This window comes from Ovis aries, chromosome 20 (genome assembly GCF_016772045.2).
Source record: "Ovis aries strain OAR_USU_Benz2616 breed Rambouillet chromosome 20, ARS-UI_Ramb_v3.0, whole genome shotgun sequence".
In the NCBI taxonomy this organism is placed as follows: Eukaryota; Metazoa; Chordata; class Mammalia; order Artiodactyla; family Bovidae; genus Ovis; species Ovis aries.
Window position 1 is genome coordinate 45,555,309 of NC_056073.1, and position 17,848 is coordinate 45,573,156.

The following is a 17,848-nucleotide window of genomic DNA, read 5'->3' on the forward strand; positions in this document are numbered from 1 at the left end:
ATCTCCTTGCAGTCCAAGGGACTCTCAAGAGTCTTCTCCAGCACCACAGTTCAAAAGCATCAATTCTTCAGTGCTCAGCCTTCTTCACAGTCCAACTCTCACATCCATACATGACCGCTGGAAAAACCATAACCTTGACTAGACGGACCTTAGTCTGCAAAGTAACGTCTCTGCTTTTGAATAGGAGAATCTTATTCTTCCTCAGGTGCAGTAACAAGACCCTTGGTTATTAACCTTTTTTTCATTGAACGCTAATTTAACGTGCCACACTAGAAACTTGTGATCTTTTACACACGCTCATAAGTTTTTGCACTCTCTTTCAACTCTCTATAAATTCCATTGCACAAGAAGCCTTGTAAGAAAAAAAAAAGTGCTGCATTGACTTAGTGAACAACTTTGGTTACTTCTTCAAGGCCATTTTTCTTGTTATCCTAGTCAAATAAGATTTAAAAATAATACCAGGCTTGGGATAGAGTCCTCCAAAAAACATTTTTCAATGTTCCCTTTTCCCTAAAGTTCTTCCCTCAGTGTGTGGCTTATGAATGACCTTTTAAAAAGCTATACTGTGATGATAATAAGATATAAAATATCTCTAGTTTTAAAATTTAAGCACGTGCCATGTAAAAACATGATTTTCAACTTGATTAATCAATGGATAGTTTCAAAAGTGGAATGGCATTCAATTCAAAGTACAGTATGAAAGATTTTCATAAATGGGTATTCTAAGAACATACACCTCTTTTGTATGTAGACAGATGTATCTATTTTAATCTCCTAGAAGCACATTAATTCTTTTTTGAGTATGTCAAGGTATGACAAAAGCAGTGACAGCTAAAATAATCTCAAGTTCATTTCGGTATTTACACTGTTTTTGCTGCTGTTGTTGTTGTTTATTTATTGCTTACTCACTCAATTGTGTCCAACTCTTTGTGACCCCATGGACTGTAGCCTGCCAGTCTAAGGGCCCTGAAACGGGGTTTTACAGAGCAAGATCTTAGAAAAAAGGATGGCCAATTGGTAGACCACCATGCTGCATGACGCTTCTCCCTTCAGGATATTCATCAGTTGTTGGCATGGGGTTTAGGGAGAGGACTGCCTGGGAAGTCAGAGAGGGTGACTGATAAGGAACAACAGATTTGGGGATTCTCAGGGCAACCAGTCAATCCTGATACAAAAGGGCCATAATCCCCCAGAAAAAGGATGTGTGCTTGGTCGTTTAGTTGTGTCCGACTCTGCAGCCCCATGGACTATCGCCTGCCAAGATCCCCTGTCCGTGGAATTTCCCAGACAAGAATACTGGAGTTGGTTGCCATTTCCTTCTGCGGGGCATCTTCCCAACCCAGGGATTGAACCCAAGTCTCTTGCGTCTCCTGGCAGATTCTTTACTACTAGTGCCCCCTGAGAAGGATTCAGAGAGAATAGTTGCATTTCCTGAGTTTTTAATTCACACAAGGTAAAGAGTTTGGAAGCTAAAAAAAGAATCCAAAGTGAAGATTTTGTTAGTCTTGTGATTTTCACAGTGCTGTCCATTTAGCAATAGAGCTCTATTGTCTATCAAATCTATCGATCTGTCTATCAGGAGTTCATCCTTGGATCTCTAATTCCAACCCATCATCAAAAAATTCAGTCTGGTCTTCCACATTTCCATTGTATATCTCCTGATATCTTCAATATGTTTAGTCACTTGTTCAATTCTAGAATGTTGGGCTTCCCTCGTGGCTCAATTGTAAAGAACCCACTTGCCAATGGAAGAGATGTGGGTTCAAGATCCTGGGTGGCAAGATTCCTTGGAGAAGGAAATGGCAACCCACTTCGGTAGCTTGCCTGGGAAATCCTATGGACAGAGCAGCCTGGCAGGCTATACTCCATGGGGTTGCAAAGAGTCTGACACAACTCAATGACCAAACAACAGTATCTCTCAATTCTAGAATACATTAAAGTAGTTTCATGATTGTTCTTCTATACCAGTGTAAAAGCAAATCCCATAACTAGAGTTCAAAACTTATTTACTGTTCTTTCATTCTAGAATGGATAATCAAAACACTGTATTCAAAAGCTGGTTGTTAGATTAGTTTTACCCTCTTGTCGATGTGATTATGCTATTCATTTAAAATGAATTCACTTCTTCATGTTTGTGTTCCCTATTAGAGTTTTACCACAGGCTTGTTGGTATTATTTTATTTTACTAAAGATGGAAAATATAAAAATGGCTCCAAATTTCAAGAAGAGTCTCTTCCCCATCCCCAGGATCCCTTATTTCACATGACTAGCATCCTCTGGAACATACTTTGGGAGGGGCTTGAAAAGTTTGAAAATGTTCACCCCTTTCATTCCAGAAGACAACCAGCTGGCCGTCAGCTCAGCCTGCCAGTGACACCAGAGACAAGCCTGATTGACTATGCTCTTCAGTGTGGATGGGATAGTCTGTTTAAACAACTCAATTTAAGCCCATGCTTAATATCAGAGTTCAGAGGAAATGAATTAATCTTCTTTAGTAGATTTACAGCTAGTCTCTTAGGATACTAGTAAGTACCATTTGCTGTTGTTCAGTAGCTAAGTCCTTTTTGACTCTTTGGGACCCTGTGGACTGTAGCACACCAGGCTTCCCTGTCCTTCACCATCTCCCGGAGTTTATTCAAACTCATGTCCATTAAGTCAGTGATGCCATCCAACCATCTAATCCTCTGTCGTCCATTTCTCCTCCTGCCCTCGTTCTTTCCAAGCATTGGGGTCTTTTCCAATGAATCAAGTGTCAGGTGGCCAACGTATTAGAGCTTCAGCTTCAGCATCAATCCTTCCAATGAATATTCAGGGTTCATTTCCTTCAGGATTGATTGGTTTGACCTTCTTGCTGTCTAAGAGACTCTCAAAAGTCTTTTCCAGCACCACAATTTGAAAGCATCAATTCTTTAGCACTCAGCCTCTTTATGGTCCGACTCTCACATCCATACATGACTACTGGTAAAACCATAGTTTTGATCATACAGACCTTTGTTGGCAAAATGAAGTAACATCAACTTAGCCAAATTTTGTAGAATGCTTTAGAGCTTATAATGTACGTACATCATTTCATTTCATCTTTACAAAAGTTCTGTGAGGTCAGATTTATTTTATCCTCCATTTGTAGATGAGAAAAGTGAGTTTTAAAATTGCTTTTTAGCTTTCTTGATTTCTCTTGGTTTCCCACAGGCAGTGAACAATGAACTGACAACTCAAGTGCTGTCCTTCAAATTCTAGTACTTCTAAATTACAAAATCATTTCTCTTCACTGAAACCACACACTTTCCACCTTCTGGAGAGGCTAGAAAATATACCCTGAGGTTTTCTTCTATTTCTTGGAGAAAATCACTGGAACATTCTCTTAGCATTCTACCTTTTCTCTTCATAAACCTTGCTCATCCAAACTTCTCCTTTTTTCTTTCAGTGTTTTTCCTTTTTCCGCTTCTTTTGTACATTTTATAAAGTCCTTAGGTATACCAAAATTACTGTATTTTCCATGTTAACTATTCACAAGTTGCCAACTTCTATTTTGTCAACAATGGGATTTCTAGCCCATAAATTTTTCATGACACAGCTGAAGAAAGTTTCAATGTTTGAGAGATGTTTGGTTTTTCTTCCTCACAGACTGACTGTTAAATTTGTACTGTACGTTTATCAAGGATGCTCTAAATGGTACTAAAGCTGACAGAGAACAAGCAAGGGCTGACAGCTTCACTCCAGTTACAGCTGATTAAAGGCTGCTGAGGCCTGAGGGCCCAGTTTCTGAAAAAGGACCACTAAAACTTGAACAGTTCCAGCCTGAACATTTTATTCTGGCTTTAGTGAAAATGTCTGGATCTTGCGCTGGTAAAAATGGTTGTACCCAGTGAAAGTCAGCAGTAGAATAGCAGAGAATGTGAGCTTACACTGAGTTGCTTATTTATTAGAAGAAAAATGCATAGTTTGGAAAATAAAAGAAATGCACATGTGAACCAAGTGAGCAGGTGTACTATATGCACAAACAGAAAGACTGCATATAAACTTACAGACATGCCTGCACATCTAATGATGCCCCTTAATGATTATTACCAGCTCTTATGATGCTAAGTAATCAGTGCCACAAGGATACATGATAATAATAGGTCTTACATTTGCATAGCACCTTTCAATCCCCAAAATGTTGTCACATCTGTTACCTTATTTGATCTTATGCAATAATCGCACAAGCTAAAAAGAGATATCAGTATCCCAATCTTACAGATGAGGAAATTAGGGCACCTTAAGTTTAGGTAAGTTACAAGCAATTGCATGACAAAGCTGATCATTAATTTAGCTTTCCACCCTTGTTCTTCCTGTAAATCTAGTGCCTAGATTTGATAATTAGAGATTTAGACCTTTTTTTTTTTTTGCAAATATTACCTGCACTGCAGAGACCACTTGCTTATTATTGTGTTCTGTCAAAAGTGAAAGTGAAAGTGACTCAGTCATATCCGACTCTTTGTGACCCCGTGGACTATACAGTCAAGGGAATTCTCCAGGCCAGAACACTGGAGTGGGTAGCTGTTCCCTTCTCCAGGGAATCTTCCCAACCCAGGGATCAAACCCAGGTCTCCCATGTTGCAGGCAGATTCTTTACCATCTGAGCCACCAGGGAAGCCCAAGAATACTGGAATGGATAGCCTATCCCTTCTCCAGCAGATCTTCTCAACCCAGGACTCGAACCAGAGTCTCCTGCATTGAGGCGCAGTTTTTACCAGCTGAGCTACAAACAAATTCTCTATTTATGTGTCTTTGACATTCTAAGATTCTAGGTTACTTGATGGTAGTGTAGAATCTCAAATCAAAACCACAATGAACTATACCGCTTCACTTGTACTAGACGGTTATAACAGAAAAGTGGAAAGCACGTATTGGCAAAGATGTAGACACATTAGAACCTTCTTCATTACTGGTGAGAATATAAAATGGTGCAGCCGAAAGAGCTGAAGATAGGAATTCATGGAGTTAAGCAGACTCAAAAATATTTTTTGTTGTATATATCCTTGTGCATGCATTAGAGCTTGCTCTTTGGGACACTACTGACTGCAGCCCACCAGATCCTCTGTCCATGGGATTCTCCAGGCAAGAATACTAGAGTGAGCTGCAACACCCTCCTCCAGGGATCTTCCCGACCCAGGGATCGAACCCAGGGGTCAAACTCACATCTCCTGTATTGCACGTAGATTCTTTACCACTGAGCTGCTAAGGAAGCCCAATATATCCTTGTACCTGCTTTGATAATGGGACAATGGAGCCTCTGTTCATGTTCTATGTTTTCATGTTTGTGTTTTATGCTTTAATGTTAATATGATAATAAAGCCTTTACCATGTGCTTCAAAAAAAAAAAGAAAATAGGAATTCAAATAGATACTTATGCATCAAGGTTCATTGTAACATTACTTACAATATTCCAATATAAAAGCTATTCACAAATTTCCAATTTTTCTACCTTAGAAATATTCTCAGGTAAAGCAAATATCTACATATTCAAATAACGAGCCCAATTTATTCTATGCACTTAAGTGTTTTTCTTATAAATTTTTTAATTTGGGGTGATATATTTATCCTACTAAATCCTTAACTTATTTGCTAAAATGCTTAAATTTAGGTAATCTAATGGGATCAATCAGGCAAATAATAATTTCATGAACAACATATATTGCTTGCCTTATTTTTTTTACTTTTAAATCAGTTGCTTTATGTAGCTCAGGAAACCATTTTAATAAAAGCTTTTAACGTTAGATTTATATTTTAGTCAATATTTACATTATTCTGGTAAGTATATGTTTTCTGATTCCCCATGTATTGTCCCATTACAAGAGTTTTTCTAATGAATATAAGACACTGTCACTTTTCTTCTTGCTCTACTTTCAAGGATTCTGGACAGATTTTACTGCGCTACTTCACATGCAGGCCAAGCATTTAAATTTTGGAATATTTTGACTACAATCGGTGATTGTTTTTCAAATACTAAGGTACCTTGTGATTGCGTTTATGCACTTAGACCAACATTTAACAGTGAAAATGTGGTTTACTTTAGTTTTTCCCAAATTAGTTTTATTTGGTATGGGTCATTGACCATCTTCTCCTGAAATGTTCATAATTTCCAAATGTTCATACAAGGGTGTGCATTTTCAAATGTTTTTGCTAAAATCATTAAAGGATATTTTTATTTTTTACTACTTTAAGCAGGAGCTTTTCATTACACTATCCTACCACATTTTCCTTTTTAAATCTCAGCCACCATTTATTAGTACCTGAGGCCCGATTCTCAAAATAGCTGATAAAAACTCCCCACAAAATAATTAGAAGAGCTTAACTTAATAAAGTACTTATAAAACATGTTTGAAAAGAGAAATTATTACTTGTGGCTTGAGAATAATGCCAACTATAGCTATAATATGTCAAAAAATAAGTTGTGATTTTCCTTTATATTTAACTTTGGCTTTATTATAAAATTTGCTTAGAGTGATGTTTCTTAAATTGTGCTTTAATAATATATCCTACAAAATTGTAACTAAGATATTTTAATCTATGTACTTAGAAATTCTATTTCAAAATACAAAAGTGCAATCTTGATACAACTTTCTCTAAATATGACAAATTCCATAGCTACTTTACTTTAGAATATTATTGCAATTTTTTTCACAGTTTTTTCAAAGGCAAAAGGTTTCAAAATATCTTTTCAAGTATTTCATCTTACTAATTTTTAATTTGCCTATCTATTTACTTGTTCAATTAATATTTGCCAAATGTCACATTTTGTACCTGGTTCTGTGCTCAGCATTTATGTAAACAAAGAAGAATAAGATGTGTAGAGTGATTTAATGATTTAGTAGGGGATAGTGGACATTCCCACTCCAGTACTCTTGCCTGGAAAATCCCATGGACGGAGGAGCCTGGTAGGCTGCAGTCCATGGGGTCGCAAAGAGTTGGATATGACTGAGCGACTTCACTTTCACTTTTCACTTTCATGCATTGGAGAAGGAAATGGCAACCCATTCCAGTGTTCTTGCCTGGAGAATCCCAGGGAAGAGGAGTCTGGTGGGCTGCTGTCTATGGGGTCGCACAGAGTCGGACACGACTGAAGCGACTCAGCAGCAGCAGTGGACATTAACAGATGGTCAATACCAAAATCAGATTGATTATATTCTTTGCAGCCAAAGATGGAGAAGCTCTATACAGTCAGCAAAAACAAGACCAGGAGCTGACTGTGGCTCAGATCATGAACTCCTTATTGACAAATTCAGACTTAAATTGGAGAAAGTAGGGAAAACCACTAGAGCATTCAGGTATGAACTAAATAAAATCCCTTATGATTATACAGTGGAAGTGACAAATAATTTCAAGGGATTAGATTTGATAGACAGAGTGCCTGAAGAACTATGGATGGAAGCTCATGACATTATACAAAAGGTAATGATCAAGACCATTCCCAAGAAAAAGAAATGCAAAAAGGCAAAATGGTTGTCTGAAGAGGCCTTACAAATAGCTGAAAAGAAGAGAAGCAAAAGGCAAAGGAGAAAAGGAAAGATAAACCCATTTGAATGCAGAGTTCCAAAGAATAGCAAGGAGAGATAAGAAAGCCTTCCTCAGTGATCAATGCAAAGAAATAAAGGAAAACAATAGAATGGGAAAGACAATAAAGGACAGAAATGGTATAGACCTAAAGAAGCAGAAGGTATTAAGAAGCGGTGGCAAGAATACATAGAAAAACTACAAAAAAGATCTTTATGACCCAGATAAACACAATGGTATGATCACTCACCTAGGGCTAGACATCCTGGAGTGGGAAGTCAAGTGGACCTTAGAAAGCATCACTATCAACAAAGCTAGTGGAAGTGATGGGATTCCAGTTGAACTATTTCAAATCCTAAAAGATGATGCTGTGAAAGTGCTGCACTCAAAATGCCAGCAAATCTGGAAAACTCAGCAATGGCCACAGGCCTGGAAAAGATCAGTTTTCATTCCAATCCCAAAGAAAGGCAATCCCAAAGAATGCTCAAAATTGCACTTATCTCACACATTAGCAAAGTAATGTTCAAAATTCTCCAAGCCAGGCTTCAGCAATACGTGAACCATGAACTTCCAGATGTTCAAGCAGGATTTAGAAACGTCAGAGGAACCAGAGATCGAATTGCCAACATCCTCTGGATCATCAAAAAAGCAGGAGAGTTTGAGAAACACATCTACTTTTGCTTTATTGACTTTGCCAAAGACTTTGACTGTGTGGATCACAATAAACTGTGGAAAATACTTAAAGAGATAGGAATAGCAAACCACCTGACCTGCCTCTTGAGAAACCTGTATGTGGGTCAGGAAACACCAGTTAGAACTGGACGTGGAACAACAGACTGGTTCCAAATAGGAAAAAGAGTACCTCACGGCTGTATAGTGTCACCCTGCTTATTCAACTTCTATGCAGAGTACATTATGTGAAATGCCAGGCTGGATGAAGTACAGGCTGGAATCAAGATTGCTGGGAGAAATGTCAATAACCTCAGACATGCAGATGACACAACCATTATGGCAGAAAGCAAAGAACTAAAGAGCCTCTTGATGAGAGTGAAAGAGAAGAGTGAAAAAGTTGGCTTAAAGCTCAGTATTCAGAAAACTTAGATCATGGCATCCAGTCCCATCACTTCATAGCAAATAGATGGGGAAACAATGGAAACAGTGACCGACTTTATTTTTGGGGGGCTCCAAAGTCACTGAAGATGGCGATTGCAGCCATGAAATTAAAAGATGCTTGCTCTTTGGAAGAAAGCTATGACCAACCTAGACAGCATATTAAAAAGCAGAGACATTACTTTACCAACAAAGGTCTGTCTAGTCAGAGCTATGGTTTTTTCAGTGGTCATGTATGGATGTGATAGTTGGACTATAAAGAATGCTAAGTGCCGAAAAATTGATGCTTTTGAACTGTGGTGTTGGAGGAGACTCTTGAGAGTCCCTTGAACTGCAAGGCGATCCGACCAATCCATCCTAAAGGAAATCAGTCCTGAATATTCATTGGAAGGACTGATGCTAAAGCTGAAACTCCAATACTCTGGCCACCTGATGTGAAGAACCATCTCATTGGAAAAGACCCTGATGCTGAAAAAGATTGAAAGCGGGAGAAGAAGGGGAAGACAGAGGATGAGATGGTTGGATGGCATCACCGATGCAATGGACATGAGTTTGAGTAGGCTCTGAGAGTCAGTGATGGACAGGGAAGCCTGGTATCCTGCAGTCTAAGGGGTTGCAAAGAGTCTGATACAACCAAGGGACTGAACTGAACTGAAATGAATGCTAGCTAATCACTGAAGTCAGTGACTACAGCCATGAAACTAATAGATACTTGCTCCTTAAAGGGAAACCGGTAACAAACCTAGACAGCATATTAAAAAGCAAAGAAAACGCTCTGCTGACAGAGGTCTGTATAGTCAAAGCTATGACTTTTCCAGTAGATAAAATCCATATTCCAATGGATATGAATTTGAGCAAAGTCTGGAAGATAGTGAGGGACAGGGAAGCCTAGCGCGCTGCAGTCCATGGGATCACAAAGAGTTGGACACGACTCAGAGACTGGACAACAACAACACTGCTAGATAAAGGGCTTCCCCTGGTGGCTAAGTGGTAAAGAACCTGCCTGCCAATGCCGGAGACGTGGGATCAGTCCCCAGGTTTGGAAGATGCCCTTGAGAAGGAAATTGCAGCACACTTCAGTATTCTTCCCCGGGAAATCCCATGGACAAAGGAGCCTGGCGGTACAGGCCACGGGGTCACAAGAGTCAGACACGACTGAACGTGAACATAACTCATACCCTGAGCTCTGAGCTGGCGAACATTCTGGGATGTGGACTCTGGTAGCAGCAAAATGTTTTATGGGGGTCAGAGAATTGATTCCTCCCAGAGGGTCATGGAGAGCGTCCTTAAGCGGATGATGATAAGATGTGTCTTATCAGACTGAATGGAGTTCTGACCAAGTCAGATGGAAGAGAAGTAAGTGCATTTTGGCTAGAGGGTTTGGAATGAACAAAGGTGCAGAAAAGGGGAAGCCCCTGAGGTGTTCTGTGAATATGTGCAAATTGATATGTTAGGAACACAGCTCCTGTAGGATCAAGGGCACAGGACTGGGAATCTAGCATGGGGGTGGGTCAAGGAGAATGTGCGTAGGTTTACCCATGAAGAGAAATTTGGGAGTTCTTCACCTCTTTCCACCCATTATATATACTGAGCAAACAAGAAAGTCTAAGAATAGATACATTCACCCCAGAGGAAGCTGTTATAGGTCAGAAAGAGGGAGGCTGTGGCTCTTTACTGAAGAGACAAAGTGTTTTCTCCTTTTTTTTTTTTTCTTTCTTCTTCTTCTCTGCCAAAACTGAGTCCAAGCTGGAAAAGGGAGTGAAGCAGAGGAGAGTGAACAAGAGAGAGTATTGGGGGATTAAGGCAGTTCCCGAGGGAAGGGGCATGTGGATTAGCAAAGGAGCAAAGGAACATGAGAAAAAGAGACCCAGAATCTCGACCAAACTACACAACATCTGATCACAAGGCTTGTAAAATTCGCTTAACCTTTTGGAGGTTGCATGTCCTTTTTCTGAACCAAGAGAGTTGACTTGGCAATATTGGACATCCTTCTGGATATAATATTTTATGACTATAAAATATTTAGGATTATGAAAAGAGCACTGGATATCCGAAAGATGAATTTCCATCTCAGCTTTCAGTGCAGTTCAGTCACTCAGTCATGTCCGACTCTTTGCGACCCCATGAACCACAGCATGCCAGGCCTCCCTGTCCATCACCAACACCCAGAGTTTACCCAAACTCATATCCATTGAGTTGGTGATGCCATCCAGCCATCTCATCCTCTGTTGTCCCTTTCTCCTCCTGCCCTCAATCCCTCCCAGCATCAGGGTCTTTTCCAATGAGTCAACTCTTTACATGAGGTGGCCAAAGTATTGGAGTTTCAGCTTCAACATCAGTCCTTCCAATGAACACCCAGGACTGATCTCCTTTAGGATGGACTGGTTGGATCTCCTTGCAATCCAAGGGACTCTCGAGAGTCTGCTCCAACACCACAGTTCAAAAGCATCATTTCTTCCGTGCTCAGCTTTCTTCACAGTCCAACTCTCACATCCATACATGACCCCTGGAAAAGCCATAGCCTTGACTAGACGAACCTTTGTTGGAAGAGTAATGCCTCTGCTTTTGAATATGCTATCTAGGTTGGTCATAACTTTCCTTCCAAGGAGTAAGCATCTTTTAATTTCATGGCTGCAATCACCATCTGCAGTGATTTTGGAGCCCCCCAAGAGATAAAGTCTGACACTATTTCCACTGTTTCCCCATCTATTTCCCATGAAGTGACGGGACCAGATGCCATGATCTTCGTTTTCTGAATGTTGAGCTTTAAGCCAACTTTTTTGCTCTCCTCTTTCACTTTCATCAAGAGGCTTTTTAGCTCCTCTTCACTTTCTGCCATAAGGGTGGTGTCATCTGCATATCTGAGGTGGTTGATATTTCTCCCGGCAATCTTGATTCCAGCTTGTGCTTCTTTTACTTTTAATCAGCTTCATATCCTTGAGTGCCTTCATCCAGTTTTAATGTTTATAAGTTAATAATGGCTGTATCTATATACAAGTGCTATATATACTTGAAAATACACACGGAGAATTTCACAGGCTACACAAATGCTGATGTTTCTCTTTTTATAGCTGAATTGAACTAAGTGTAAAATCAGTGTGAAGCTCTGCACCTTACTAGATGCAGTTCCACCACAATCTTTGGGAAGCTGTAGGCAAAAGGAATCAAGATTCCTAGACGATGAATCTGCTACTTCTTACTGGAAAGGCTCCACCAAAAATCATCGCCAAAGAACCAGGTGGAAGATAGCTCTGCCTTCCTAACAGAGCTCCCCTCATGTACAGTCCATATCACACATATGGTCACACTGCTGCTGCTGCTGTTTAGTCATTAAGTCATCTCCGACTCTTTGTGACCCCATGGTCACAAAGGAGCCCCATGTGACCGGGCTCCTCTGTCCATGGGATTTCCCAGGCAAGAATACCGGAGTGAGTTGCCATTTCCTCCTTCAGGGAATCTTCTCAACCCAGGGATTGAACCCACATCTCTTGCATCTCCTGCATTAGTAGGTGGGTTCTTTACCAGCTGAGCCACAAGTTCAGTTCAGTTCAGTCGCTCAGTTGTGTCCGACTCTTTGTGACCCCATGAACCACAGCACATCAGGCCTCCCTGTCCGTCACTAATTCCCGGAGTTACTCAAACCCATGTCCATTTAGTCAGTGATGCCATCCAACCATCTTATCCTCTGTCATCCCCTTCTCCTCCTGCCCTCAGTCTTTCCCAGCATCAGGGTGTTTTCCAATGAGTCGGCTCTTCACATCAGGTGGCCAAAGGATTGGAGTTTCAGCTTCAACATCAGTCCTTTCAATGAACACCCAGGACTGATCTCCGTTAGAATGGACTGGTTGGATCTCCTTGCAGTCCAAGGGACTCTCAAGAGTCTTCTCCAACACCACAGTTCAAAAGCATCAATTCTTTGGCAAACCACAAGGGAAGCCCCATATTCAACTATAGTCAGACCTATAAGCTCTGACCATTTCAATTAATAACACTATGGTCAAAATCTCTTACTTTAGAAATGATTATCTGTCGTAACTGAACCAACCATTATTCTGGGTCACCTGCTAGTCTCATATAGACTGACTAGGAATTTCATCAAGGACAGAGCGAGACCCATGCTAGGCTCATGACAGTCACGGCTACAACAAGCCATTTATTGTTTATTTTTAGCTCCTTAACAACACTGAAATATAGTTCTCATTGTTCCCACTATGTAGATGAGAGAATGTTGAGTCCCAATAAAAGGATGACTTTTTTTTTTTTTTCCAAGGCATAAAACTAGCACTGTCCAAGGAGACTTTGGATCTCGTCCTATGTGATGAGAAAGACAAAATGTGGGCAGGTGCCTGCGTGTGTGCCTGCATGCAAGTATGTATGTGCGTGAGAGTGTTTGTATGGATCTGTTCGTAACTTATTGAATGACACATATATAGTTACATCTTTTGGTTACATAAGGTAAATGTAGATCGAATAGGCATAAATGCCTATCCTTTCTCATAAGTCAAAAAGAGCTATTTGTCAGCTTTGAAAAGCTCTTCTCTCTCTCATCAAATTCCATTGAACATGGAACCCATTTATCAGAAATCTACACATAAATGCCATTTACACTGATCATGTCCATAAACTGGATGTACAAACCAAAGTGGGAAATATCATTTTAGAAGAGAAAGCAATGCATGTGTGTTTTGCAAATTGTTTTTGAAGTATACTAAATGACGGCGCCTTCTTTCTCCTAATAATGATTTCTAACCAGTCGCTAAGTACAAGCCTACACATCTACTTATTGTCTCCTCGTCTTTCTTTCCAGTAATCTGGATTTATGGCGCATCTACCTTTCTCCTTCATCTGCAAGGTCCTAGGACATTCAGGTAGCCAATCTGTCCTTAAATATGTCTCTGAGGAAATGGTGCTAATTAGTATTGGAATTTACAGCCTTCCATTTTATTGACTTGTCCTACTTTCTTCGATAATTAACTAATGAGTAAAGTAATGAGCTATGTTAGTCAGTCATGCTGTTCAATTAAACGGCAAATCAATTATTGAAAATAGTTTCGGACAGCTCTAATGTTGGCATGAAGTGTGCGTGTATGTGTGTGTGCATATTGAATGGGAGTGTAATTATGTCCTAGATATTACAAAGTCAGTCTGTGGGAGGGAATTATGACTGAAAAGGTCCTTTCTGACTGCAATGCAAAGAGGATCCGATGCCAAATACAGATACATCATTATTTATCTATGTTCTTTCTACAGTGAGCAGTTTTTACTTAACTGAGGCATCGCAGCTTCCTTGACTTGTGTGAAATACATCACAAGGCAGTGTGTTATGGATGAGTAATGAGAGATGGCAGAGAAGCAGGAATCAACTTTTTCACTTAAAAAAAGTGTCAAGGGCAATATGGTTGAAGTGAAAAATAGGTCTAGTTGTGGTTTAACTTTTTAATCTCAGGTCATTCATCTTAGATATTTTCTCATTCTTCTTTAATTATATTGGAAACATCTTTGTGAAATGTTTGTCTAAAATACAACATATAAAATTTATTGGGCATGAAAATGTAATCCAATGTCACTGTAGAATGGGGAGAGAATAGGTACCTGTGCACACACACGCACACACGCACACACACACACACACACACGCACGCACACACACAGACCTGGTAAACTAAAAGCCAAATTAGCAGAGTGCAAAGAGTCTTTGTACATCTCTGGCCTTGAAGCTTCCCTGGAAGACAGGTAAACTGATAGTCAGCTCCTCCCCAGCCACACTGTCACTTTGTAACTCAGTAGGACCCTAAGGGATCGTCCCAAGACAGACCCCTCCCCCATGTCCTCTGCTTTAATTCTGCTCTACAGTGCCTAAATAATAGTATCTGATGCACATTTCCTGAGTTGTTTTACAGATACCAGTATGCCCACCTAATGGAAGAAATTAACAACTTGAAGACCAAGAGCACTGTTTTCCCAGTCTTACTTGAGCCTGAGAATTGGTAGTGTCAACCCCTGTAACATCACCCTGTTATGTCACCATCAACTGATTAGAGAATTACGATAGCTGATCACCTATCCTGGGACCCCCTTCCCTTACCTGGCCTCTAAAAACACGTTGCTGAAAACCTTCAAGGAGTTCAGGGTGTTTGAGCAGGGTCCCATGACCTTTGTCTGGCCCCTTTCAATAAATGTTGCATTTTTCTTTACCACAATCTAAGGTCAAGAGATCGGCTTCACTTAGTGGGCCAGTGGACCCTCCGCTTGGTCCAGTAACAATTTACGATCTTTTCTACTTTCAGTTTCTTGCTCAGGGTCTTCAGATATGCCTGTCACACGCACACATCTTCTCTTTGCATTACCTTGCCCTGGTAATCGAGTGTGTGTTTTAGATAGAACACCCTCTAGACTTTCCACCTGTTTTTGACCTTGTGGCATCTAATATTTCTGGCAAATATTTCTGGTTAAGTCTCGTGTATTTTTTAAAGCATGGCATTATCTTAGCTCATAGTCCTTCAAAGATTACAGTTACATCACCAAGGACTATTTAAACTCATAACGACCCATCATTAATTGTTTTTAAAGAACCTTTAATTTGAGATCTGCTCAATTCTTATTTCATCTTCACGACAGCCTGTTTCCAACAAGACAGTAAAATAATTATTATATTTTCCTTTAATATAGCTTATATATAAAGTTTGTCATTTTAAGGAACTTAGGTTCTTAAGAATATCTTCTTTCAGGGAAAACTTGAATAAAGCTTTAAACGGTAAGGCTTTTGTTAGCATGGGAGAATGCAATTTGCACCTTCAAAATATCCCCAAATTCTTTAAAGGTGTAAATATTGCGTTTATCCCCTAAAGTACAGTTTAAAATCTTAAGCTTCAAAAATGATTAAGCTTTTATTATAGAAACAACAAAGCAAAGCAAATCAAAGCCAAGTCAAAAATGGCAACAGCAAGTTTTCATCTCCAAACAGTTTTAATGCTGTGTTTGTGTTCTTGCCTGAAACGAGGCAAGGAACACAAACATTCCCATATGAATCAAATTAGAATTTACATATGAATTACATTAGAAATATGAGCTCCATCAAGGAATAATTAGCACTGTCCTGGGTTATGCGAAGGCGAATGAAATTAAATAAGAACAATTTCAAAGGCAAGTTTTGTTTTGCTTCTTCAACTAAGCTGGTTTAATCAGTGATAATGACTGAAATAAATCCACTCCATCTAAAGTAATGCACAGCCTACCATATTGTGTGAAATGCCATTACTGACTTAGTAAATCATAAAGTCGATGAGAGGACATCACTCACGAGTCTCTGACATGGTTATTCTGTGCTTAATGCCAAATGTGGACGTGGGAGAAACTGATCCAATCAGAAAGCGCAGTGAGGGCTAATGTTACAGAATATCCCAGGAAGACATCATAAAAGTCAAAGGGGACTGCGAGCATCACATCCTACCTGTTTTGCATCGCATTTGTTGATGTTGTTACTGCAAATGTTAGATTATGCTCACAGAGGACAGAGACAGAAATTTCTACAAAATGGTAGGGCTACCAAAGAAATAGAGAAAATGTAATAGCAACTGGTATCAGCTGGGTGACATAGACGTACTTCAGCCACTAAACAGGGCTATGGTTTATGAGTGTCTTCTCTAATGAGCTAAACTCCAGTGACCATAAAACTGAAATATAATTATGACATTAAAGATGCCTATATTTGAACTTAATTATTAATTAATTTAATGAGAGGAGAGGAGGTTGTAAAATTGCTAATTAAATGGCTCTGTAAAACTGCAGACGGTGGAGGATTTACCAAATGATGAATCCCACAACAGTATTTTTGCTATATCAATATTCTGTTAATATTCAGTATGCCACAGGAGTTAGCTAGAAGGTGGTTGTTAAGTTGACGTGCAGGTGTGCAGTGCGGCATGACCTCAAATTCCAAATGACAGCAACCTTGAGGGTACTGCAGCCCCTCCATGTAGAGTAGACGCTGGAGTCTGTTCAATGAACTGAGCAGGTCGGGGCACAGTTCATCTGACTGCAGTTACATGGAGACAAAGTGCTTTGCTTTTTGTTTTTTTGGTTGAGCCACTGTCTTTGATCTTTTCTCCTGGTGGTTGGAGTGTCAAGGTCAACTTGCTTTGTATTAACCAAAATTGTGGGGTGGCAAGAAGTCTAAATATTAATCTACTTTAAAAGCAAGGCAATATTTCATATTACATATGTATGGAAATGCAAGTCAATTAAGATGTCAGTTTTTGGGAATTCACATACTAGAACAAACAGACATGGATTTTAGCATGAGATAGATGTAGGCTCGAATTCTGGTTGCAACCCATGTTAGCGACATGACCTTGGGAAAGCAAGCACACTTCTCCAGGCTTCTCAGTTTCTTTATCAGTAAAATGGGATAAATATTCCTAAAGCCATAGGGCTGTCAAGAGGATTATATTAGTAAAATCTGTAATGCAACTAACTCAGTGCTTACCCATAGAACGTGCTTAAAATGAGAAATAAGTAAAGCAAAACTGTACATATTGAACTAGAATTTAGAGATGATCACTCCACATTATAGTGTGAGATAGTATTTTAACCTCAGAATGCAAAAGCAGTGTTCAAGTAACATCAGGCTTTAAACATACAGTCATCAGGAGAAAAATGTTCACTCTCATTCACAGGATTTTTACTGAAGAATTTTTCACCCACTGAAGTCAAATTTGAACTGGAAAAAAAAAAAAACATTTAATGGCACATTTCAAAGGATAGCTAAGTAAAAATGCAAAGTAATTGAAAACACAGTGTGCTAATTGCTCATATAAGCTTAAAGTTATCCTTATCAATTTGCAAAGGACAGTAAACAGGTTTTCTTATCATGAAAAGATAATTCAAATTGATTCAAAGTAAGTGCAGGACATTGTTTGAATTACTTAAGTAAATCCAAAGCCCATGCTCTCTTCTTCTTACTGTACAAACAAACAAGCATTTTTTATTAACAAGGGAAATGATTGTCCCTTTTGGAACTTAGAATAAATGTTCATTACACTGACATTCCCATTCTCCCAATACCTAGTCAACATAAACTTCAGTTCTTTTAAAAACTAGTGACGATGATAAATATAAGAATAATCAATGAGCTTAGACTGAATCTACCTAGGAATGAAGGCAAATCTATTTATTTGCTAACAAAATGAATAATCAAAAATGT